This window comes from Centrocercus urophasianus, unplaced genomic scaffold, assembly GCF_019232065.1.
Source record: "Centrocercus urophasianus isolate 14NV4802_14NV808 unplaced genomic scaffold, USGS_Curo_1.0 seq_10, whole genome shotgun sequence".
Classification (NCBI taxonomy): Eukaryota; Metazoa; Chordata; class Aves; order Galliformes; family Phasianidae; genus Centrocercus; species Centrocercus urophasianus.
The window spans coordinates 62127595-62154866 of record NW_024884142.1 but is presented as its reverse complement, the minus strand read 5'-3'; the positions used below and the strand labels follow the sequence as shown (position 1 = coordinate 62154866).

General features: G+C 38.5%; 1 protein-coding gene across 16 annotated transcripts in view; it reads right to left on the bottom strand.

The window, feature by feature from the left end:
• The window catches only part of AFDN (afadin, adherens junction formation factor), a 111801-nt gene that overhangs the window by 83947 nt on the left and 582 nt on the right, over positions 1 to 27272 (bottom strand). The window lies entirely within an intron of this gene.

Genomic DNA, 27272 nt, shown 5'->3' with positions numbered 1-27272 from the left:
ATTATTCAGATACACATACTTGTTGCTCAAGAGTTTTTCCAAAAAGAATATAAATCACAATAAAACCAATGCAGAGGGCAACAGCCAGAATTAAAGCAAATACATGTTGCTTTTAAATGCATTCAGGTCACAATACAGATCCAATAGGTCACATGCTGTATGATAGTCTGAAACATTTGTGCAGTTCCTTAGTACCAGACCCCTGGTCAATCTACAGAGTCAAAAACGGAATTGCTTCTGCATCCATAACATGCAACATTATCTATGCAATACTAACAAATTTCTTAAGGAATTCCTACAAGATTAAAAACAAAATCAAAAAAACCCAAACACGTTACATCACCAAAAAGCATTAAAATAAGCATTAAAATTACATGAAGCTTTGCAGCATGCATTCCTAGTTATGTCAAACAGGAACACACACAAACCCTATGATAAACTATTAGAAAGGATTTTAAAAAAATCATCTAGCAACACCAGCAGAATCTGCCATAATTCCTATTAAATATCTCAAAACATTTTCCATCTACTGGAGAAAGCAAAACTTTTGCTGACCTACAGCTTTTCAAGAGCCTCAACAAATGCAGTTTTACAAGTGATGGCAGAGGGTTTCAAGAGAAGAAAGAACGAAGATAAATAGACAGCTCCTATTGAAACAACAACAATTTCATCAGCTTTATTTCTTCTTCCAAACTTTTGACATGCGGGTCAATGATAAATTCAACTGCAGATTGACTCGTTCTGCCACAGCTCTGTTCACAGAAGCAGGGCCAACAAGAGTCTTCTATCAGAGAATTATCAGTAACACACAGCACGGGGTGGATAACTAGGAGAAATCATCAATTTATTTTCCTGAAGAAAACTACACCTAAGGAATCAGCCTCACTACAAAATAAAATGAGAAGTCAAGATCAAAAAACATGAATACTACAAACATTTTTGTAGTATAAACGTAATGCAATTAAGTTAATGCAAAACCCACTGCAGTGTATAACAAATGCTACAGAAAGAAAATCGTAAACAAAGATTAAAATTCACTTCTATAAATATAAATAAAACACATTGTGAAAGAGAATTTGCTAACCAAAAATGCAGCTGGAATGTCCAAGTGAACCTTACATTGTAGCTGAAGCAAATATTCTAATACATCTTGCACACATTCCTCCCTCGTTCTCAAACTGCCTTCACAACAAGAACATTCAATCCAATGACTACTGGACTTAAAAGAAAAGCACATTGTAATCTTTTTTTTTTATTTTTTGAAATGTAATCTCACATTTCAAAATCCAACTTTGTAGTTGACTCATCAACACTAAGTAAACAGGGTAACTCCTACCTCCTTCAAAACAAAGAGTTAATGCCAGAATTGTATCTTGCCAAGGCCACCAGACCCCACGCAGCAACCAACCACACTTCACCCTGATAGCGCTTTGTTGTGTAAGCATCATGAAGTGACTTCAAGCAAGGCTTACAGCTCCAGAAGCAGTTACCATGAGAAATAAAACAAAAATACACCAAGGGTGCTCCCAAAAGAACTACAGGCTCTGCTCTCTAATTTTCAAACCCACAGAAAACAATTACAAACATCTTACTGGCACGTGCAACACACAGCAACTGTCTGCCACCTGCAGGATATTTTTTGTTACGTGTACAGCATCATTTACGTTTTCACAATTAAGCAGAAGGAAACGTAGATCCCTCTTCCAACAAAATAAAATTTGAGTCAATTTACTGAAAAATACCAAAATATTTTTAACAGGGAGTGCTAATGGTTATGTAATTATTTAAGCTTCAATAATTCATTACATTAGACCACTTGAACACAACAAATAAAGCTAAAGGAGATTAAATCACACTCCCAGATTAAGTCATATATACTGTTATAAACTATACTAATGCTCACACAAGAGCTGTTCTGTGACTCTCCTGATAACATAATAATGAAGATCTGGCAGTCTCTGTGAACAGATACTTTGAAAATACAAAATAAATAAAATTTCAAAAAAGAAAAACAACAAACCAAAGCACCCTCATTATTTGGAAAATTGTTGGAAGAAGGTAGTGTGACAGAAAAAAAAAAAGTAATTGACATACATGTTTGATATATCAAAATACTCTGAAACGATCTCTGCCAAAAATCATAGATACATGCAGTCTCATCATATTTCAAAAGAGCTACGAAGTCAAAACCTGGACAAAGTCTATGCTGAATTAATCATGACACGTTTAAGAGCAGGAGCAAAACAAACAAACAAAAAAAACCCAACACAACAAAACCACAACAAACAGCAATAGGTCTTGAGGACACATCCCTTACCTTCCACTCCCTGCCTGCAACATGTCATTGTTGCAGACCTAAAAACAGAACACTTGTCAGTAACTCTACAACACTTATGAGAAGAAAAAGAAGTAGTGCAGACTATCCACTGTAGCACCTTTCAGCTTATGTTAAAAAAATAAAATAAAGCAATGGCCTCACCTATTTATTTTATTAAAGACTATTCCTTTTGCTTCTGTGAACCACAGAGCAGCAACCTCAGCCAAGCTAGAAATTCTTTTCTACTTTTCCACTAGCATCAGCACACTCCTGACCCTGCACAGAGCCTTTACAGTCCCGTAAACCAATAGGGACTTCTTTGTTTTGGGCTCTGCTGGCTCTGTGTGCCCTAAGGCCTGTGTGCAGGTCAGATAAGCGCCAGAACAAAGAAGGGGGGAGAAGCTAGCAGCCAGTAGATGACCCATCCAGCCCGATCTGCTCTGCATTTCACACCTGCTCAAAGGTGCAGCATCACCTTAGTCATCTGCTCACCTTGCCAGCAGTCAGGCAACCCTCCATTGTCCTCCTGCTTCCTCATGCACGTTTATACAGCAATGAAGAGGCTAAGAACACAGCAATAAGGTGTTACTGTGTGGGGTAGCAATTCAACTCAAAGTGCTATTTCTAAAGCTAGAGGCAAACTGCCTTTCAAAAGGAATCTTTTGAACTTGTAAATAAGAAGTAAAGATTTGAATGGAGGTTTTTAAAGAGAAAGTAGGCTTAGGTCATATACATACAGCGGCACCAGCACAGAAAAACTTCTCCTATGCACGCTGACACTGATATGGCAGAACTGTATCAGAAAAGACTGACATCCCTCATGAGCTGAGTGGAACTTGGTGGCCTGCTACTGAAATGGCACAGCTCTCTCATACAGGCTCATTCTCTGAATGCATGAAACTCAAGAAAATAAAGAACTTTCAAAAAGACATAAACTAAATGTTAGAAGTCTACTACTAACAGCACTTCTGGAATTGAAATACTGAAGGAGCTCTTAGATGGTACTTATGCCATATTTTCTATATAGTTTTAAAAAATACAATTGTTTCCTACATAAATTTTGGTAGAGAAAAAATCATTAACAGCAACCTTAAAACCATAACAAGATGTCAGTAAAGCTAGCTTTTAAGTTACTAAGTGAAACTAGCAGAAACTGAAAACAGAATTTTGAGGTAAAGTTTTGAGTCTTGCAGTTACAGCAACCCAAACAGCAATAGCTACAGGCAGATCAGCACTTCTGTTAGTTAAAACAGAAATCTGCATCCCTGAAATATGTATTTCCACCAGCAACCACAATCATGCAGCCATTTCTTGTGGCCATCCTCCCTAAACCTGATTGTGTTGTTCTATTAGAGACAGCATCAATAAAATTATTCCCAATGTTTCATTCCTATCTGGATTCTCCAGTGTCCAGAAGTACAGACAGTGCAGTCTCTCTCTTCATCGTGGAAATGAAATCTTGTCTCTAACTTACCACTCAGACAGATAATATTCATTTTTACTTGCTACTGGAAATATGAGAAAAACATGCACTGCGTTATAAAAAATGCACTAACAGTCATTTAGATGGGCACCTCAATTAATTTCTTTTAATCAGCAGTGCATTTTTACTATATTAGTATCAAACTTCAGTATCATGCAACAGAGCATCAAGAGAAAACATAAAAATTGGGTCCCATTTGCATATTACAACCAAGGGCAGTGTCATATTCAGCTGACAGAGCCAGTGAAGACAGATTGCCACAACTTCTTCCCTGCTCTGATAGACTTGGTCATGTCTCATTAGTTCCTCATTCCCATCAGATGTGCTAGGACCTGTACTGCAGAGGGTTAAGACATCCAGCTACACTGACTGAACTAGAAAAACGCAGATGCTATCCGATACTCTGCATGCAAGTGCTCTGGCAACCAGGCTAATTAGTCAGGAGTTTATGGTAGGAATGCTAACAAGCCTAATAGGAAACAAGCACCTGATTCTCCCAGAGTAGACAAAAAGAGAGAGAGAAAAAAAAAAAAAAAAAAAAAAAAGGCACTGAGGAATCTACTAGAAAAAAAAAACAAACAGAAGGCAAACAGACAAAACTAAGACATAGTGCAACTCAAAAAGGTATCAAACCTCTAATACAGAACGTACTCTTAACAAGACCCACATTTCCCAGCTTACCAAGATTAGGCAGGCCCACTTTGAAAGCAATGTAAAAAAGATGAAAGTATTTACGTATTTATTTATTTTTTTCTGAGGGATCTCAGTGCACCTACGACCATGAAGAATCAAACAACCAAACAACACGCAAGACAATACACAATACCTTCAAGGGATTACTGAGTACATAAACTTGAGGAAAAATGGGTTCTAAGCAGAAAGAACTCCCAATCTGTATTCTCTTGTTTACAGCACTGTTAAGAGCTCACTGCCAAATTGACATTGCTGAAGGTTTTATAGCAGGTCAAGATCTTGCCAAAAAGCAATGTGATAGCACAGAACTGCACAGGACTGTTGCCAGCTTCATTAACCTTATTACCAGTTCAACTACCTCAAGAGACATTAATGTGCAACATTTAAATTTGTTCCAGTTGTACAATTATTGTTGCACTGTCTTGGAATTTGGTCTGCAATCATTAAGTTCATACATTCCAGATAGGATTGGTTCAAATCCAAAACTTGACTGGATTTCAAAAAGTTATTTTCCAAGTATATTAGTTCAGTCAAGCAGGACAGAAGGAATAATACCATTTCAAAATGTAACCTACAACACAATCTTTGTCCTAACTAATGCTCTGGATAGAAATAGATGGAGGAATCTCCTTGAACAAATACTGTTGTTCCTTTCTAACCAAAATACTTAACTTCCTCACTTCCTCTGTTTCTTTGAAAAGAAAATCATTGACAAGATTAGTTCTGAAAAAAAAAAAGAAAAAAAAAAACAAGCCCACAAATAAAACAACCCAACCAAACAACCCACGTGCACAAGAAAACAAAACCCAAGATCAGCACTGTTGAATTAAAGTGACTATGACACCATTTACTGATCTCACTCCATGATGCACAGCCACAGTGCATGTAAGCACCTTCAGTCTGAGCACAAACTCAAGAGCCAAGACAGTTTTTCTAAGTCACTTTTGCCACACATCCAAAAGAAGAGATATTCATTCATCACAGATAAAAACAGACGAGTGAAAACGAAAACACCTCAGTTTTAGACATGACTAGAAGCATTAACAGCAAACTGAACATCTAAATGAAATGCTTGGTCCATATTGAAACTCCCAAACATGAGAGAAAGAGTCCAGACAAGTTTGCTTTTCTTTTTAATGCTGTTGCTCAAAAAACCCTGCAGGTATTATCACTTTGAATTCAGTTTTCTTCTCTTTTCTTTTTTAATTGCAGGAATCATGCAATTTCTTAAAACCTATAAAATAGCTCATCACTGTCATTGGTTATCTTAATGGAGAATGAGAAGACTACCCAAGGACACAGACGACCTCAAAAATCTTTACAATAGCTCTAACAGTTTGATAAAGTTTAGCTGCTGATAGCTTTCCCCCTGCAGATCCTACTTAATCCTGTTATATAATCTTTGGCAACAAATTTACCAAATACAGTGCTTGGTGAATGACATTCAGTTTCAGTTAGTTGCATTTGAACACAATGCCACTTGCTGACAAGTTAAACAAGGGCTTTCTCTGCAGTAATGCCACCCACAATATCTTCAGACTGATACTGATCCTGCATTCACTCTTTTGTTTCCCTTTGACTTCTCGTGCTAAAAATAAATTCCTCTATTCCAACACAAAAGCTAGTTAGTTCAAAATAGTCCTAAACATTTCAATGTACTTCACACTTACATGTCAGGACTGTTCCAAAAGTAATGCCTCCTATTTTATTATGATGGCTAACAGAATCAGAGGCATACAGTGGTAGTAAGGCAGTAGGGGTTGAACCTTTCCACTAACATTCCATTACATATTGCTGCCATGTGACAGATGGCAGCAGAGAGGCAGTCTGGCAGAATGAAGTCTGACATGGGAATGCATTTGAAGCAAAGCTATGTCACTCGTATCCTCCAGGTGGAAAAAATGGCCCCCAATGACATTCACCGATGCTTGCTGAACATTCATGGAGACCAAACAGTAGATATTATGACAGTGAGGTGGTGGGTGGTGCATTTCAGTAGTGGTTACAGTGAGTCACCTCCACTGTGTAGATTTTTGAGTGTGGCATGCAGGCTCATGTTCATCATTGGTGAAAATGCATAGCTAATGGTAGTGAGTATGCTGAAAAATAGTGTTTTGTAGCTGTGAATTGCCTGTATTAAGTAGTGCTATTGTGCTCTTTGTATCTGCTGTATTTTCCATGGAAATAAATAGGAGACATTGCTTTTGGAGCAACCTACATACCTATTCAACAAAAATATTTCTTTTGTTTCTAATTTTGCTTCCCCTTCCCCACCTACCTGACTCCAGCTCCATGTTTGTCACCGCCATCTTTTCCAATACAAGCACTTCTGTGAACTCTGATGGGTGTTTCTCTCTGGACTAGCTCTGAAACAACCAACATCTGTCCCTCAGCTTCCTTAAGACCCCCCCCTCCCCCCCCCACAAAGCCATAGAGGATGCAAGGCCAGCACAAAGGAGGGATTACAAAACCCCCAACTGAACTAGAAATGAGCGAAGAAATCTTTGACTGCTAGAAAGCCATATCAGTAGCTGGAAAAATGAATATGAAACCACATGCTTGTATTTTTCCTCTGTGCAGCAACTGATATTCAAAATAAAGTCAATAATAGTAATTTACAGAAGCAAAGAACATCTCTGCAGAATCAGATCCTGGCAGATTGGGAAGCATATCAAAAGTTAGCTAGCAGTATCTAATGGTAATAACTTGAATATATATGGGAATTAAAGACATTTCATCCCTCTCACCGAAACATCTATTTAAATAGTCCAAACACAACACTGCTTTTGAAACCCAATATAAGAGGCCTGACAAAGGCTACTGAAGTATAATTTGACCATATTTCAATTAGTAAATCATTTAACTTTTCAGTACAGTTTACAGTTTCAGAATAGAAACGTTTTTATTGTAATAGCGAAAGACATAGCATCTAATGTCTAAGAGTAAGTTGTATAAGATAAAGATAGCTTTCTATTATTTCCAAGTTCAACTAAATTTATCAAATACCAAGTTGGTATATTCTACTGGAAATAACTTACACCCAGAATCTTAGAAACCACCAAGTGGTTTCTTAGAGTTTTCATTAGAGTTACAATCTCTACTGCTAATACTAGCTTCGGAAATATTTTTCATGTCCTGGATGTAAGAAGAGGATACTGACATGGACTCAGTCCATGTAGAAATATCACAAATGGTGGAAGAATTACGCGACACCAAGTGCCGTTCTACAAAACGCTGCATCAGATACTGTCCATACAAAAACTCACTTTACAGTCCTGAGTCTCTGACTTCTGGCAAATGTGACAGCAGCATCTTTACAACCAAACAGGCCAGAAGAGGAAAGTAACCAAAATTATGAGAAGAAAATGAGAATTGACAGTGCACTGACAGAATGAGAATTGATAGAAAATGAGAAATGAGAAAGACAGTGCAGAGATACAATAGATTGAACATATTTTAAAAACATAAATTAAAAAAAATATATCAATTAAAGCTGCTGAAAGTAATCCTCAGTTGTGTCACCAAGTCAGTCATTAAAAGGAAGAACCACTTGAAAGCAACTTGAAGATAGACAAGTCAAAAACTGGTCTTCCTAGAATTGCAGTAATTCAATCATGACCACTGCATTTTCCTCTCTGACTCCTATTGCTTTAGAGTCTCTGCTCAGGACAATAATGAAAGTTTGGTGGTTGTGAGCAATAGCCAACTCCATTCCCGATAGAGGAAACAACAGTTGACCACTTGATTACATAGGAAGCTCCTCACTTCCTGTGCAGTTCTCTTCATAATAGCATAATAGCATAAATAAGAAAATGATATAATATGGTACAAAAAGGTTGATTTTAGTGACATTTTGCAAAAAGAAACATGGTCATAAATCACCTTTAACTATTCGAACAGTATAGCTGAAACATATACATCCAAGTTCACAACAATTTTTTCAGTTACTGTTTTAGAATTGTTGATCTTAATTCCAACATACCTGGGAGGGAAACCTCTAACTACCGTAAGTGTTCTGTGCAAGACTATTCTTTATGAAAAATTTCAATTTCTCAACAGCAGCAAGGTAGTGCCTCTCCCCTTACAAACGCTGATAATTCTTTAACACATAAAGCATCTTGAATCATTACTTCATTATGACACAGTGTAAGGTAAGAATCTGGCTCTACTTCTAGTCTTAATGAAGATTTGAAGGATCAGTATGTGATTGATTTAGTTGTTAAAGCGCCCCCAAAAAAGAAAAACAACCTACAACACCTTCTAACCATGTTTACAGGTAGAAATGCAGTTTGTATTAACTTAGTATTAACAAGTTTGTATTAACTTAGGTTCCAATATGACATGCAGGAAAAGGTAATTTAAAACTTCATTTAAATTCAGTATCAAAATACAAAATTTAATATTGAGTTCTGAGGATTTTGCATGCTTGGCTTATTTCATGTTATGTTCCTTGTACATTAATTCTGGCCTCTGGAACATTTACAGAACTAACAGATTCACACTATCCAAGTTCTAAAGTAGCATTTTAAATTTTAATGGTAAAAATACTCCATTGAAGCAAAAATTAGCAATATTAAACATTCCTACCCAGTTGAGATTACAGTCTACTTAGAAAAAATGCTAAAGTACTGGTTTCAATGAGAAAATATTACACTATCAGCGTGGCTCTATTTCCATGCAATTAACCTAATTTCTCTGTCTAACCAACTATACCAGATGTTTTGAAGTTCTGATACCATGAAAAAAGATCTGTCCGTGGCTAAAATTAACGTTTCATAGACAGAGCTTTCTGTTTTTAAAGATCACAAATGCAAGATATGTTCAGAAACTATGGCTTGCCTCAAGCAATATGCACCATTTTGTGAAGATTCTTCTAGACATCATGCAGAGATCTGTAACACAGATACAACATAATTCAAAATACAACAAAATAGGAGATTTGATACGAAAAACTGTTAACACTGTACTGCACAGAATACAGTACTATAAATCCAAAAGTACTCAGAAATAAACATTACAGTAAGGATATATTAGCAACAACAAAAATTAAAAATCTAACCTAATTCTCAGGATCACAGAATTGTAGGGGTTGGAAGGGACCTATATCAAGTCCAGCCTTCTGCTAAAGCAGGTTCCCCACAGCTGGTTGTAACTCATTCACTGCAAGCATTTATTCCATCAAATAATGATGATGCAGGCTTCCAATCGTGAGCAGGAGGAAAGGCACAGGAGTAGGAAATGGAAACAGGACAGAGTGGAATCCAGACAACTTGTAATCATGTATTTTCTGCAATATTAGAATCTTGTTCAATCTCTGCCCCCAGCATACCCAAATGTTTCACAAAAAGATGTTCTGGAAGGATGTTTTTAATACATTTTGTTTGTTTTGTTTTATTTGTTTGGTTTTTGGCTTTTGAATGTTTATTTTTCAATTCCATGAAATTCAACAAGGACAAATGAAAAATCCTGCCACTCAAGAATATAGGCTCGGAAATGACTGGCTGGAGAACAGCTCTGCTAAGAAGGACCTGGTGATCCTGGAGGACATCAAGCTGAACATGAGTCAGAAGTGCCCTCCAACAAAGGTGGATGACAGCATTCTAAGCTGTGTTAGTAGAAGTACAGGCTGTAGATCAAGTAAAATGATTATCTTCATCAATCCAGTTTTGTGACACACGATACAGGAAAGACAGAAACTGGAGCAAGTTCAGCGGGCCACAGGATGGTCAGAAGGTTGGAAAACTATCTTATGAGCAGGGATGGGCAGAACAGGGTTTGTTTCACCTGGTAAAGCAATGGCTTTAGGGAAACGCACAAAAGAGATCCTAATATCTACAGGGAAGCCATCTTAAAGATGCAACAAGGATCTTCATAGTAGTGCATGGTGGAAGCACAAAAGATAATGGGCACTAAGATGAAAGAAGAGGATTCTAGACTGAATATAAGGTAGTTTTTTCACAATGAAGTCTGTCAAGTACTGGAGAAGGTTACCCAGAGAAGTCATACAGAGCATGATCTTCAGGGACTTTGAAGTCCTTACTGGATAAAGCCCTAGGAAGCCTATATAGGTCCAATCTATAGTTCCAAGTTATCTTCTAACGCAAAGTATTTTATGATTTTATTTAAACATCCACTGAGAACAGGTTAATTGATCTTCCAAAGCTACTATTTTACAGAAAACAGTGATCGTTACACCAGTCAGGCAGGTATCATTTGTTTTGCAAGCTGAGCTAAAAACACAAAATAATATACGACAAGACCAATTGGATAGTGCTGATACTAAGATATGCCAACACATAAGTCCCAGGAAGGGCTATAAAATGAAAAGAGATGAAAAAAGCTAAATACAGTAGTTTAAGTAGCAGCATAATGTTTTTCAATTTCTCTTCTGGTAAGAGTCCAACAGATAGAGACACTAAAACCTAGATCAGTGGTTCTAACGCACATCTCAAGTCATTTATCCAACTAACGCAATGCAGTCCGTCCCAGTTGGAAGTGAATTGGAATGGGCAGACACGTATCTAAGATCACAGGATAATTCCAATGGAAAAAAGGACCTCAGGAGGTTTCCAGTTCAATCTCCTGCTGAAAGAAAGGTCACCTCTGAGGTCAGATCAAGTTGTTTGCAGCTTTATTCAGTCTGCTCTCAAAAACCTCCTTGACAAAAGCTATGCAACCTCCCTGTGCAACCTGTTTCACTGGTTGACTGTTTACTAAAATCTGAAAAGTTTTATTGTGTAAAACACATTTATAGGTAATGAATTGTGTAATGAATTCATTTTAATACAGATAAAGGGAAATACAAGCCCGAAAACATTTCTCAAAGATAATCATGAGAATTACTGCATGGTAAGACTAAGATAAGCTTGCTTACTCTATTCAGCAGTCCAACATACTAAAACTAGCCCCTAATTCATTTTTCCTTTAAAAATATAACGCCATACTTTATACTGTAAGCAACTTGTCAGGGGATGTCAGGATGATTTTCTTAACACGCCAGGCTGGTTCATCCTTCAAGAAAGATTATACAACCAAAAAACAATGAAAAATTAGAAAAAGCAAGACACACCCAGAAACTTAATGCAAAGGCTCAGGAGGAGAAGTGCTCAAAAACGAACAAAAAAGGAAAAGGTATTTTGCTCCATATCCTCAAAGTAGTGAGATTTCCTTATGTTGTATACGTTACTCTGATGGTTGTTTACCAGAGAATTCCAGACAGATGTCCTAGTGCATCTGAGAAAGTGATTTACCACCGTTACTACAGTCTGCTTCTTTCCTCTAGTTACTATAGCATAAGCGAACTACCAGTGGTACAGGAAGAATTTATAAAAAAAAAAAAAAAAAAGAATTAAAAAAAAAAAAAACACAAAAAACACATGCTAAACACAGTCATACAACTTCTGGGGCCGAATCACAGAAAGCAAGAGATCTTCACAAGAAAAACTAAGAAAGTGGGAACAAAAAAAGTGGAGCAGAGCAACACAAAAGACACAATGAGAAGAAACAAATCTGCTTATGCTAACAGTCCAGTTGCAGACTTCTCAGTCATCCACATGAGTACACACTGGGGATGGGAGGAGGGAAAAAGGCCCAAAACGTATCTGAACTTCAGACGCTAAACGAATGATATTTATGTCAAGATTCTCACAAACAAAAAAGCAAAGTGAAACAAAAAAGCCCAGGTTCACATGGGCTAGAGGAGTAGCCTTCCTAGTGCACATTCTTAAAAAAGAAAACATTGAAGAAAGGCAAAAATAATTAGGAAGAAGATAATAGCCTTACACTATGGAGAAAAATACACAGTACAATTGTGGTTGACCATACTGATCTCAAAATAGTATGTACCCAACTCAGTTTTAAATTTCTCCTTAAATTATATTCATCTCTCTTTCCCAAAGTGAAGTTAGCTGGCACACCAGTAAGTAGCTAATAAGTTGTGTGTAATAACCAAAAGTGTCACGCACTTATTTTCTACATGCCACTGTAAAACACAACTGTATGGCAATGTACACAGTGTTCAAAAGATGCAGGTCTAGGTTCTGCACCATGAGAATCTGTCACAGCACTACTTCTAGAAAACAGCTACACTAAAAATGAAGATTTCTGCAGCCACTGTAAACAACTTCATGATAAAAAGTTCTCTAGTAACTACTCATCTTTACACTTAGCAGTAGACCAGTAATTCATTGTAAAACCTGTACAATATTTCTCCACCTGCCACTAATGAATTGTTTCCAAACAGTAATGTGGATAACAGAGCAATCAACAAGACACCTCACGTACAGAGGACAAGGGTAAATCACATCACTGACACTACTTTTCACATTGGGATCACCTTCTCGTCTTTCAGTAGTTGTCACTGTCTAATCACTGTATGTTTCAAAGATAGCTAAAGCACACAAGTAATACAAAAATGCAGCCTTGATTGTCACAAGTATGGAAACTCAGAAGGCAGGTGGCTAACCAGGGAAATAAAGAAATGTGTCAGTTTCTTTGCAAGTTTTTTTTAATGTTAAAATTAAAAGTTTTTCTTGATGTGAAGTAATTACGCTAACAGAGCACTGAAAAACTAGGAAGACTAGCTTGGATTGTTATTGATGCCAAGAAAAGAGAGCAGCTGTTTTGTTTGTCTTTTTGATTCATGCCTTCCAAATTCATATTGAAGAGTCAACACGTGTTTCAGTTGCCAAAAGTTATGGTCCAGATGTTCCCTCCCCCCAGTACTCTCTTGAACAGCAAAAGAGGAAGCTCAATTTCCCTCTTAGGGCACAGTTGTCAATTTTGCAAGCTCTATCATTTGGTCTGGGCCAAAGTGAAAAATCAGATTAATTTACAACATCAGAGTCAGAAATAGTAATTCCAACATCTATTTATTTAAGCTGTGATCAAGAAATATTGAGCTTGGACACACAGCTTCTACCCATATCACGGAGGGCTCATCCTACATCATCAGTAAGGCTTACACGACATAGCAAGGCACATTTTCATGGTTGCTTCAAGAATAAAATGACCTCAAAAAGGCAGGTTTTGACAATAAAGGTCCAGATCAAATCATTTCTCTCTATTAAAGCAAGGTGAAAACTCATATATATGTAAAAGATTAATTAAACAATTCAAATGCTCTAGAATACACTTCAATGTTAGAAAGAAAAGAAATTTGAAAATGAAATTTATATCTTCCAACAAATTGTATTCAATTTGATTTGTAATGTGCATTATTTAAGTTCTCTATACCCTGTCCCAAATACACAGAAAAAATCATCTACATTAAAAAAAAAAAAAAAAAAAAAAAAAAAAAAAAACCAAACAAACAAAAAAAACCAACCACCCAAATTGTGCAACTAAGCACAAAGCACTTTCCCAGTTAGGAAAATAACTTTCTGCTGGAAATTCACACTTTGCATTTCTCTCTTCATAGGGCACATTTCATTACCCAAAGGAGCCACATTAAAAAAGCACTACCAGTTCTAGTTAAAAAAGTTCTAGTTCTAGAAAAAAAGTTCTATTTTAAAGATTTCTTCTCAACGATGAAAAATTACTGTTTTTATCACAGGGTTAGCCAAAACCAGACTCTGCAGCCATGTTAAACAAGAGTCACCAGAAGAAAGTTTTTGCCAATGTCACGATGCATGACCTCCTGTTCTCAGCAGTGCAATCCTGCCCAGCTGGTATTTTTGCAGTCAGTTAGGTGACCTGTACTCTTACAAGAAGTTAACTCCACCTACGAAACTTCCTCCTGCACTGAAAAGTACAGAACAAATGGTCGATTACTTTCAAGCATTTTCTTGCTCTAAAGTGCAGTTCTATTAAATAACCTTAATTTTATTCTTATCAAAGGGCTGTCGTTTCAGTGGCACATGAACCAAGGACAAGTTACAATACAAACATTAATGCAGATGATTAACTGCGTACAGGAGTACTTCGAGTTTAAACAGGCTCAGATTACAAAAGCATTCAGTAACTTGCTTCAGCTTACTCAGATAATAAAACACAGTTAATGTAGGCGATACTGCCTTGTAAGATTTCAAGTATCTTCTGACTCACCATGAAACAATTTGGGATTTAACTGATGATTTACCCAAAGAATCCTAGCAGCAAATCAGAATTGATACAGCTGTAAAACTGTGCAAAAGACAGGTCTATCCTCTCATTAGTGACGGAGTGTGTCATGAGAATACGAAAAGCTGACCTGTAAAAAAGAATCTGCCAAGAAGCAAAGATTGCAGCATACAGAAGAGGAAAGGTATTTAAAACAGGAGGCATCTCCGAGCTCTTTTTGTCTTATTTAATTAGCAATAAATAATCACTCACAGTGTGACAGTTACTCTTTTCTTTCCATGCTTCTGTAGACTGTAAACTTCTTCAGGCTGAGTCATATGAATATTGTATTTTGCACTAACACTGTACACAGAAGCAAAAATTGAACATGTAAGCTGTTATGTTTCATTTAACTATCATGCACAGAGAGAAGCATGCTTTCTTTACATTAGGTACTTTGAGTATCTAGCTCAGCAAGGTGTGTGATGGCCAGGTTTTTTCTGCCTTATTGGTCTGCTTTTCAATCACAAAGCATTCAGGGATTTTGCATTTCTTCTGAACTTGGTTATTCCTTTAAGAACATGATAGGCATAATGAACAGTTCATAGGCTTTCTACCAATTTGAATACTAGAAAGTTACATATCTGAAGAAAATAAATTACCTGTCAAGTTCAAAAATTAACAGCCACCTATTTAACAAAATAAGACAGCTTCGTGGAAATTTGATATGTAAGTACTTAAGAAACAAAGAAATAAAAACAAAGATAGAGATGATTCATGTTTTCTATAAGGTACTTAACCTATTTTACATTGTACGCAGGTATCAAACAGAGAAGATGATCATTCTCAGCTATACTGTTCTAGTCAACATAACACCAAACTGGAATATGGCAGGGCAAATGACGATGCTAACTTTTTTGGCCATATCTTATAAGGTGAAATCTAAAAGTAGCATGACCTACTGAATAGCAACTGCATACATACATAAAATCTGGCTTCTATTTCTGTGCCAAATTTACTACACAATTTTCAACATGTTATGTCATGTATACGCACTGCTGTTGTTCTCCCACCCCACTGTCCTGTAGCCATTAAAATGAAGTGAGAATACTGGACGACTTAAATGAACACACAACTGATTAGGAGTCCACAGCTACACACAGACAGAAGTCAAGGATGATCTAAACAATCTCACGTACTAGCATCTTTCAAAAGCATTCTGGGCAAAACAACCAGCAATATTTTAAGTCATTAGTCAACATGTAAAAAAAAGAAGACCACAGTGTGCTACTTTGTGCTGCATGGATAGGGAAGCTCAGTAATAGCAAAAAAAAAAAAAAAAAAAAAAAAAGAAAAAGCTTCTGCTTGTATACATCAAATAGGCATCTTTTCCCAACAAAAGGGTTAAATTTCAGTGGGATGCCAAATGTTTTATTTCAATCAGATCTCACATAGGTAAATACAAAAAGAAACTTTTGAAACAAATTAAGCACAAATTAGAATACCATCATTTAACACCAGCTGGACTTCGGAGGTGGAAGATGAGGAAGCGAAAGGTCTTGCCAAGTTTCCAAAAGCCACAGCAAATATCAACTGCTACTATACAGTAACTCTGATTGTTATAAAAGCAGTAAAAATCAGTTCAAAGCCACTGCTGGACAGCAACACAAAAACAACTCCTGTGCCTTCCACCATCATCACCAACACAACCTGGAAGGATGGACAATTCCAAGCTGCAGAAAACAACCTGCACGATGGCAAATGGATAGCAGAAACAGTAAGAAGGTGGCCAGTGCTACCAGCTTCCTTCTTTCTGTGCCTCAGAAAGTACGAGGTGGGTAAAGAAGGGGCTGTGGACAGGATGTGTGTGTACGTAAGAAACTACTCATCTTTTCTAACAGCTGCAGAAGATAGACGTATCAGTAACCTGAGGTTAATCCCAAAAACTCATCCTGTCACAGCCCAGCAGGAACTCAGGACAGAGAACACACGTCGGTTTCTAAGTATATTAGGAGGAGGAACTCTCCAAAACATAATGAGAGCATGTCTATGGTTTTTGAATCAAAGTACAAGCAAGAAAAAAGCACTCCTTCTTCCCCTCCATTAGAAGAAAATGTGTTGTCACAGTGTCACCAGCAGCATTGGGACCAACGCTGTGGCTGTGTGAGGCCTGGTTGCATCAGCCGAGCCATTCCAGACTCCAAAGTGCAGTCAGCAGGTGCTGGAGGTGCAGCTCACCCATGCCAGAGCTGCACAATCCTAGGTCACATTCTTGGCAAGGCTTCTACACCGTGAGGAGGCACACATCTGAGGGCTGCCAGAACTGATATTTTTCACACTAAACAGAAGACTGCGGTATCTGGGTTAGGTGTGGGATTTTTGAGGAGGGTGGCACGGAAGAGAAGGGTTCTGAAAGGAGTGGGCACTGAGGGATGATCAGTGCATTCACAGCAACATGAGCAGATATTTACAAGTAGCCCTGTACGCAAGGATGTTCAAACAGCTGGAAACAAACACTGGAACCCAAGAGCTCAGCTAAGTGCTGAGTTTTAGTAAGTTATTATCTCAGCCTCCATCATCAGAGTGCTTGAACAATACTTTGCTTCAGCACTCAACCATGTTGGTGCAATGCTGTCCAACTTTTGTGCTTCCACCTGACATTCATCACTCACGACGAAGGAGTCTTTCTTTGAGGAGGCAGCCAAAGTTTTCAAGTTTGGCTAACCTCATACATTTGCTGCACTGATTTTCTGAGCTGACACTTAACCTTAATGCAGGTGGGAATGCAAAACATGCAAACGAAAGTAATCAAGAAGTAGTCACAAAGTTCTACCAGAATTTTGAGTGCTACAAAATGTGAACACTAAAGTCACCACAGATCCCACTGTACACTCTAACTTTAATAAAAACTACAGACTGCCTACACATCAGTTCCTATCTGCTGCAAAACAGTTTGGGATAGGCACTGCCGCTGAATTTATTGGAATAGCCCTTGTTGCACTATGATAACAACAAAAACACACTTTAATATTAGATTAAATTTCAGCATTTCTTGAAACTTGATCAAAAGAATTCTCTTAACTTTTACAAAATAGAGAATAGCTCTGTTAGAACATTTCAAAAAATGCAAAAAAAAAAAAAAAAAAAGGAAACAGGTGTTTGTTTTTAAGTTAAAGCATTCAACAAAGCAAAATTTACACACACACACAGAAAAAAAAAAAAGCAACAACCTTAAGTAAATGCATTTGAGATACCTCAAATGGACAGCAAATACTAGATACAATAGGCAATCCACCCAAATTAATTAGCAAATTCGAGCAATGTCTTTATTAGCATTGTCTTTCCATCAAAAATTCTAAATTCTTTTCTTTTTCCAGATGTGAAAAATATATCTCAGTCTTTCAATTGCCGAAAAACATACAGCAAGTGTTAAATCATAGAACCATAGAATGGCCTGGGTTGAAAAGGACCACAGTGATCTAGTTGCAACCCCCCTACTATGTGAAGGATTGCCAACCACCAGACCAGGCTGCCCAGAGCCACATCCAGCTTGGCCTTGAACGCCTCCAGGGATGGGGCATCCACAACCTCCTGGGGCAACCTGTTCCAGTGTGTAAAGAAAACTTAACATGTCCATCTGTTCACATTGGAAATAGATTGTATTCATGTTCAGAAAGACTATCACTTTAAATAGAAACAATTCAGGCTTTCTAATAAAAGCCCCAGCATTCTATGAATATAATCCGAATGTGGTAAATACTACCATATATATATATATATATATATGTATATATGAAAGGTAGATATAAACCAGATTTCTCCAGATATATTTCTCAACATAAAAGAAATTGTTTTTATAAAGAATATTTTATCAATACAAAGCTTTCCAGAAGAAAATCTGGTAGGATTAGGCATCTTTCCACAAACATCTTCCTGTCCACGAGGATGCTGCGTCACAGTCAGCACTCTGTTGATGCTTTCCAAGTGAAGATCCTAAGATCCTAGAATAACAGCTTTTTCTAAAACTGAGAATCACAACAAGATGGTCAAAGGCTCCTATTTATTTATTTCTAACCACTGTACTGTTCAAAGAAGAGCTACTAGGAGGGCAGAGGGAAAAGGAGACCTTTTGTTGCTGCAGGCACTGGGGGAGGAGAGGGTTTCTTTGTTGTCTGAACCCTCCTGCCCGACCATAAGCCATGCAGCAGCCACTAATATGCATTGGGAAGGGAGATATGATCTTCTTCTGGGCTTTGTGAGCGGTACAGTGATTATATATGGAAAAGCATGACACTCCAATTAAGTTGTGTCTCTGCCTGTAAGGTGGACTGACAATCAGACAAAGAGAAATCTTTTGCTAAACAGCTCAGAAGAGGCTTGAAAAACATAGGCATTGAAACTGTAGTTTCTAGTTACTGCTACGGGCAACATACTTTGGCAACAGTATTTATTTGTCCAACAGACAACTCATTTCTCCACTTAGAGATTTCCCTGTTACAGAGAAATATACATAGAGGTGCTTTTGGTACAGAGCAGCCCAGAAATTCAGCTGTGCCCTGAAACACAACAGACTGGGGGCAAATCTTAGGCGAGTTTACCACAAAACTGTACATTTTGTACTAAGTAGTAAGGTGTTGCAAGACCTTCCATATTCCTCAGTTCTAGTTACAAAAGACTGCAATGTACCACATTGGCAATAAAAACAATGAACAATTAAAACAAACAATCCAACCTTGAAGCCATTAACATATATCATCATTTTTTACTGAGTCTGCCAGCACTGTATAGCAACCAAAGCTGTATTCAACAAAATCTATTACAAAATATTTACCCAGTATGTGAATAAGAATCACGCATTCAAACATGCACTCAATTTCCAAATACATTCCAAAACAAGCTGTTTTCTAACATCCTTGAAAAGAATTACTATAGTAACTCTTCACTATTTTTGAAGTCTACTGTATCTTCTACCCTTGAAGTACATGAGTAAAATCAGAAATCTATTGATGATTACTCTTACGAAAAACAATTTAAACAAACAACAACAACAAAAAAAAAACCCCAAAAAAAAGAGGAATCAACTTTTTAAAGGGGTCAACAGTGATAGGACAAGGGGGAATGCCTTAAAGCAGAAGGAGGGGAGGTTTAAATTGGATGTCAGGAGGAAGTTCTCTACAGAGAGAGTGGTGAGGTGCTGGAACAGGCTGCCCAGAGAGGCTGTGGATGTCCCGTCCCTGGAGGTGTTCAAGGCCAGGTTGGATGGGGCCGTGGGCAGCCTGGACTAGTATTAAATGGGGAGGTTGGTGGCTCTGCCTGCAGCAGGGGGGTTGGAGCTTGGTGATCCTTGAGGTCCCTTCCAACCCAAACCATTCTATGATTCTGTGACTACATGCAACCTTCATAAGCACAATCATATATTCTATCACTAGATTCTTTCCATTTATATGTAGAGATTCAAAACCCACTAAAAAAAACATACTGCAGTATTACATTTCCTAATGTCACACTTGCATTTACAACTAACATGGTACACCGGTCTTCTAGATGGCATCCATGGTCCTAGGACTCTTTTCCAGGCCTCTCAGAACCAACTGTGAATGCATTTTGAGAAGTAATCATTAATCTATATACTAATGCTGTTCCAGACAGACCACAACAGTGAGGAATTCTGTCCTTGACAGTGTGGAGAGAAAGAAAGCAGATTTAGACAGAGTGGCACCTTCATAAGGGGAGTGGGATGGAGGTAATCTCAGAGGTACAGTTCCCTGGAAAGAATATCTAGGCTAGAAGATGATCTGAAGAGGAGCTGAGCTGATGGCGTAGCTTACAGGCAAGCACAAAAGGAAAGAAAGCACCTCTGTAGAAGTTAAAGATATAATCACATGATACTGATCAAGCATTTCAAATTTGAGAACCTTGAGGCTAAAACCTGCAACAGACACAGATGACCACAATCCCTAAGTACTACATGGAATGGTTTTACTAAGTTATGTACCCCTAACAAAGAACAGAAATCACCGAGCACCATGAGGTGTCAGCAATCCAGCTGCGCACTGAAACAAGCACATAATCCAGGTGCGTACAGAAACAAGCGTGGACTTCATGTCAAAGCAGATCTTTTAGCTCGCCTAGAGAACCAAACTAGACAACAACAAAAGGCAGTTGCAACTTGGTGACTGAGGGCAACCAATCACATGGAAAAATAACCCTCCCACTGCAAAAACTCATGTTATGTACCCATAAATTTGTTCATTATACAGAAGTTCACCAGGCACAGTACGTTCCACAAAGACGGCTGGAGTGCTTCTGCTGAATTGGAACTATTTTTCATTAATAGTTTTTATCTCATTTGCATTCTGTTTTCATCTTGGATTTCTGAGTTTCTGGACAGACACAGTCACAAAAAAATATATATATAAATAAATAAAAATAAAAAAAAAGTACTGTTTTTTATCCACAATTAAAGATTAAGGGACAAAAATCTCTGCAGCCTAAAAAAAAGAAACAACAACAACAACAAAATAATGAGGAACAACTTGCATAAGAACACCTCCTTTACAGAGGCTACTGAACTGCAAGAAAATACTAAAAATTAGTGTCAGTATTGTAAATTTCAGCTTCAATTACTAACGCTGGTTTGTTTGGCAAATTATAAAAGGAGCATCTTAATGCAACTCAGGAAAGTTTACAATGAAGGAGAAAAGAAAATGAGCATGGAACATCTGGTCAGTTATTTTGCTTTTCTTAACTCTGAGCTACACATAAGCACAAGATGTGTTGCTCACCTGTCTTCATCTCAACTACTTAAAAAAATACATTATCAGAATGAGGATGGTGAGGCACTGGAACAGGTTGCCCAAGGAGGCTGTGGATGCCCCATCCCTGGAGGCATTCAAGGCCAGGCTGGATGTGGCTCTGGGCAGCTGGTCTGGTGGTTGGTGACACTGTTCACAACAGGGGGGTTGAAACTAAATGATCTTTGAGGTCCTTTTCAACCCAGGCCATTTATCAGTTACCGAAATAATTCTCATGTTGGTATTTTATAGCCAGTCAGAAAAGCATCCACCTAAAATGTTAGGATATCAGGATGCTAGTAACTGATTTAAGAATTGTTTAGCAAGAGGAAAACATTTCCAAAATCAGTGCGGCAATATTAACAGCAGAAATAAACAGGCCTAAGTAACAATCTCATAAATCTCTAGACACTAAGATAAGCATCACTCAAAAGGCATTTTACACAAAAATACTTTTTCCTAGCCAAAATTCACCAAAAATCCAAGATTATGTAAGCAGTACTTTACTCAAACGTACCTTAGAACAGGCTTCCTTTAGCATGAAGTTCTACAGTCTGAGAGATCAAGCACTTTGGTTACTTATCTGTAACATCTGCTACGTTTGACTTCACTTATCATAACAGAAGTTTATCAGTGTATCGCTTCACATGGTGATTTTGAACTCCACTTTCACCAGAAGCGCTGGCCAAAGCCAGAAGTTATTCTTTAATGTAATGCTCTCAATTACGGATAGCCACAATCTATTTCCCTGTATTTGTAACAAAGCAGCTTTTCAAATATTGACACAAAGATAAATTCAGAGTGCCTTCTCATGATCTACAACCTTATCACAAACACCAGCTCACTTCAGCTAATAACATCTTTCAGCTAAATTTCAGTTCTCCTTATCCCATTTAGGTGAACATTTCTTATGGACAAAGGCAACACTCTGTCCATAAGATCAATTACAAAGCAAGTTTATCCATGAACATCATTCAAGTGTGTTCCATTTATTTTAACATTTCTGATATATCTTAAATATGGGCACATTTGGGCTAACCAAGTAAATCTGTAACACTTCCAGAGGTCTAGGCTTTTTTCAACTGAAAAATAATACCTGTCAATGGCACTTTAGCCAGGCAACAGATTCACACACTGGGAGGGAATTTTCAAAGCCAGTATGTCTCAGTTGTATGAACCTATTTAGCCACCAGTCAAGGAACAACTTAAGGAATACAGAAGGCATAGCACAAAACTTCCTCCTAGAAGAGGAATATCTTTGTGCTATTATGTTGCCTGTAGATTGTGATCAAGATTTTAATTCAAACCTGTTATCACTCTCCAGATAGCAGCAATTCATTTGTGAAGGCAGACTACTCACTTCTACTCAGTTAAAGCAGAACTGATCTCCAAGCAGTCCTTTTAATGCAAATGAGAAGACCTCTGCTCATGATTTCTTTCCTCCAGACATTCTGATGCAGAAGTCAACACTCAGTAAGCTGCAATTAGAAATTAAAACTCTGAAGCATTGGTTATAGGTTAGCAACCTCCTCTTTAACTGTGCCTGTTTAGTGATAGCTACCCACTGAAAAGTGTAGGCAACAGTCCTCAAGTTTTCCAATATACCTTTCCAGACTGCTTAGGAATTACCATATTGTCACAATGAACGTAGTGTATGAAGAAAGCACAAGCACTTCTACCATTTAGACAGCTGCCTAGCTGCAGACTTCCACTGTTATGGACAAGACTGTCCATAATGCAATAGGCAGCCATAGGTAGTCCCAGTCTTAAATGATGAGTCTTTTCAGAGTCACAGAGGCAATTTTTCAAAGCAAATGGGTGAGCAACCATGCAGATAGGAATCTGCAGGGGTTTTAAAACTTAAAAAGATTCCTAATTCTTATTGCTTTCATTGGATTTAAACTTGTACAGTTTCTTTGAAAAGATCACAAACTCATGGCTTATACCAGGCATGGCCACAATAATTATTTACAGCACTTTGTGAAGCAGAATCAGATCCGAACCCAAAGAATAAATGCAAAAATTGAATCAACTTTAAAACCCACTGTGCAACATCTCCCCTAAATAGGTTATTTGCATTTAAAGTCTGAAAAAAAACAAAAACAAAACAAAAACAAAACAAAAACACCTAACAATGTAAAATATACTGACTTGGCCAAATACACAAACAGTATCAGAATATGAGGGAAGTCTGTATCAAAAAATGACAACACACAAACACACCAACCAGTTCAGAAACACGCTTGTGCAGAAAGGCTGCAGTTAGTCCTGCACCTCACTGCTAAGCTTACACAAGGTGCTTTCAGACCAAAAAAATAAAAATCCCCATTCAGGGGCTTGTTTTTATTTCAAGCCATGGCCAGTTAGAAGTTACACACACTCAGTACAAAGCATTTTATTTCTCTGAGTTTTTTTTTTTTTTTTTTTTTTTAAGCAAGCTTCTACTTTTGTTCACTAGATCAGAAAAGCTATCTCCATCATAAAGCAAAAGTACAACAGAACAATACTTGTGATATCCACCTCCAAGGCCTTGGGCAATTACCAAAAAAGCCACTTTTTAGAACAGGTGGGGCTTTTCCCAAAAAAAGTAAAATTTAAATGCTACTCTCTTTCCTAATCCATAAATCCTGCTCAGAACAACAAAGCTCTTCCATTCCTCCCACATACAGTTAGCAAAGCATACATTAAAGATGAAACTGTACCTTGCCATCAAGATCAACAATAATTATAACGCCTAGTTCACCTATGGTGCCTTAAACCACACATTAAATGCTTTCAGGAGAACTGATATTTATTTTATCTGACAGTGATAAATGCATCAGTCCATAATGCTTTTGCTTTTCTTGCTCTTTTCCAAAGTTTCCATAGACAGTTATTTTATATAATAAAGGGGGAAAAAACCTAAAAAGAAAAGAGATGATTTGCATTTATGCACTTCTGCTTTCCCGTTTGTTTTTAATCTGCAAACTTCAATACAACACACTTGTTATCAAGTTATTAGCAAAGTTTCTCGTATTTGAGAACTCTCAAAACAAGACCTAAGAATCAAAACCAGGTCAAAAGCTCAATTTGTTTCCTACTGTAGGTCTGTAGGCTTCTTACCGGGTTTCCATTCATAGCTAAAGAAAAAAACTAAGAGGAAAAAAGGGGTGGAGGAGAAGCCAGCCAGATAGGAGAAACATTCAAAACCCTAGTAATACCAAGGAAACAGTAAAACATTTTAAAAAAAAGCATAAACATTCTGTTTCATTTTCAATTTGATTGTTGATTTATCTGCAAAACAAACCATGATTCAGCCCACGTTTCCCAAAAAACCTGCTCTGTCTTTCTTGGACTTCCTAAAATGCATAGCTGTCTCATCACTTAAGACAGAGACAGTGATGCTTACATGAATCAAATTCAGATTCGCCTCAGTGCTGCAGAGCTCTCAAGGAAGGATCTGCAGCCAGCACTGCTCCTGATGGCACTGGAGGTTAGCTTGCATTCGCTGCTAAAACTTGAAAAACAGAACTTTTATTTTGCTCATTATAAGCCCCTAAAGTCACAGAACTGCTCTTAACCAATTCGTTCAGAGCAAACAGAATGCAAACTATTATCTGGTTTCGCAAGACACCAAGCATCAAAATAGGTTTAAAAAAAAAAAAAAACAACACAATGTTAAACCTTGCTCCCCACATGTGACTTCAGTGACAGCATCAGCAGGTAAAGATGGGAAATCCTTACTGCAAAGAAGTTCCCAGTCTTCCTCACATAGAATACACAGAGAGAAATACTTCACTGTCGGCACAGAAGCTGACCCGCTCCCTGTCTTGCTGAGGAAAAGCAGCACTGAATGATGTAGCCACTCATATCACATAACAGGAGAAAATTAGGAACAGGACTCAGTGCTGTGCCCTACCCAAGGCTATTGCTTCTCTCCATCTCACCAGCAATGTGCTTTTAGAAACAACTTGTGCCTAGCACTTAAGAGAGGCACGCAGAGAAGTGGATACCTAATCCCTGAGGACACTGAAATATTAACAGGAACTCAAACCGATTCATTTCATGAGGCACTTCCCTGAAAAATAACCACACATTTAAAGTTGCTTCAAAATCCCACTCTGTACGTCCAAGGCCAAAGCACATGGGACACTTTGCACTGAGGTGGTAAAGGACCTGGTAGATCAGGAGCAACTGCACACCAGGGAGTGGGTCCTTCCAAGCTAATGCTGAGGTGTATCAGTAGGGTTTAGGTGCTGACAGTGCCAAAGCTTCTGTCATTTTCCAATAATTTCTCTCTTTTTTCTTGCCTGCGGCCCCCTCCCCCCCCGTTCTTCTAAGGCATAAATTAAACCCTACTATTAAGCAAGGGTTTCATTCCTCTGGAAATGCCTATTCTTGCTACATAGGACACACAGAAGATGAGTCACTTAAGAGACCGTTTACATGGAAGCAAAGCCTGGAGAATCACTGCAAGGTAGCAGCTCTCAAAACCCCAAACATACACACAATGGGAGCTCTGGGTGACAGCTCACAGTGCTGGCACGTGCTTGCTGCAACACTAATGCAGCCAGCCAACTGCCACATCTCAATTGCTTACAGCAATCCCACCTGTAAAAAAAGCCATATATCCACCTTACTGCACCTGTACAAATGCTGCACCCGCTGCAGCCTGTACTGTGAGTGCAACATTCCTGATGTTCCCTCTGACCTAGGAACAGCGTGGAAACCACTTGGGATTGCTGGGGCTAAAATAGTCTGGCAAAGGCCCTGTCTGTGCTGACAAATAGCACGCACAACAATCACATCACCACTGGAGTTGAAAATAATGCACATTTGGATCAGCTCAGGGTAACCATAGAATATCCCAAGCTGGAAGGGACTCCCAAGGATCAGAGACCAAGCTCTGGCTCCACACAGCACCACCCAAATCCAAACCCTGAGTCTGAAAGCATTGCCCAAACACTTCCTGAACTCCAACAGCTTGAGGCCGTACTCACTGACCTAGGAAGAACATGAGCTTTTGTGTTTGCAATTTTCCTTCCAGATGGAAGGAAAATGCACTTCACCTATCGTCAGTTTGCTGCAGACACAGCTGCAGTCTTACCAAACATCATTAGAACCAGTACTTTAAGAAGCTTAGATGTTCAGAGATATCCATACGCTTCATTTTAACCATCAGCAGTTCAACTGGAATAAATCTCATTGCTGACAGTGCTGAGCATGTTCCTACACTGGTTCAAAGACTATAGAATGGCAGAAGCATGGAGCTAATGCAAGTGAAATTGATGTTTCCTTCTATAGCAGCTGTAAGGAAGCTTTGTGCAAAGCCCAACTCAGTATGACAAACACGTAAGGCGGACCCAAAAAACATAGGAGTTGTTAAACCAGTTATTGCAACACAGCAGGAGTCCAACGTCCCCCAGACACACAGAAAAAGGGCTGGAGTTAGAACACACAGGGAATGGACAGATGCACTCATGAGACAGCAGTCACTCTGCAGTCCCAGGGTGCTGAGTTCTCAAACACGATCGACAGAGACTTTATGCCAGCATCAGCCCAGTTACGAAGCAAGTGACTGTCAGCCGGTGGAGATATGGGCGAGACCTATGCAACACAAGGAGCTAGCATTATGATAGATACCGCAAGGTGCACAGAATAGCACAGAGCCCTCTGCTCAGCAGCCTACAACAAGCAGCACCGAAAATACCCAAAGCACAATGGGAAAACCTGAGAATGGCACTCGGAACTTCTCACGGCTACGCCAGCAGCCAGTGCCCGGCTGCACGGCCAGGACAGCGCAGCTCTCCGAGCCATCAGTTAATGATCAACCAGGAGCAGGGCCAGGCCAAGAGCAAGAATGAATTTCCTCCCGTTCTCCCCGGGCCCACGACGTGGGGAGGGGGGAGGGAGGGCTCCAGAACGAGGCACGGCCCCGGGCAGCGCGACCAGGGGCAGGGGCAGGGTG